Here is a 234-nt window from a genome sequence, read left to right as displayed (position 1 = left end):
TCGGGATCGGGATCGGGATCGGGATCGGGATCGGGATCGGGATCGGGATCGGTCAGTCAGATGGGGAAGGGCCTTGATTTGAAGGCGTGTGAGGACACTGAGGGCACTTGGTGTGTTCAGCTGGAGCAGAGGAGACTGAGGGGAGACCTCACTGCAGTTCCAACTGCCTGGGCAGGGGCAGAGGAGGGGCAGGGACTGAGCTCTGCTCTGGGGGGGCCAGGGACAGGTCCAGGG

The sequence above is a fragment of the Neopelma chrysocephalum genome, unplaced genomic scaffold (genome assembly GCF_003984885.1).
Source record: "Neopelma chrysocephalum unplaced genomic scaffold, ASM398488v2 Primary Assembly neopelma1_93, whole genome shotgun sequence".
NCBI lineage: Eukaryota > Metazoa > Chordata > Aves > Passeriformes > Pipridae > Neopelma > Neopelma chrysocephalum.
This window is presented reverse-complemented; position numbering follows the sequence as displayed.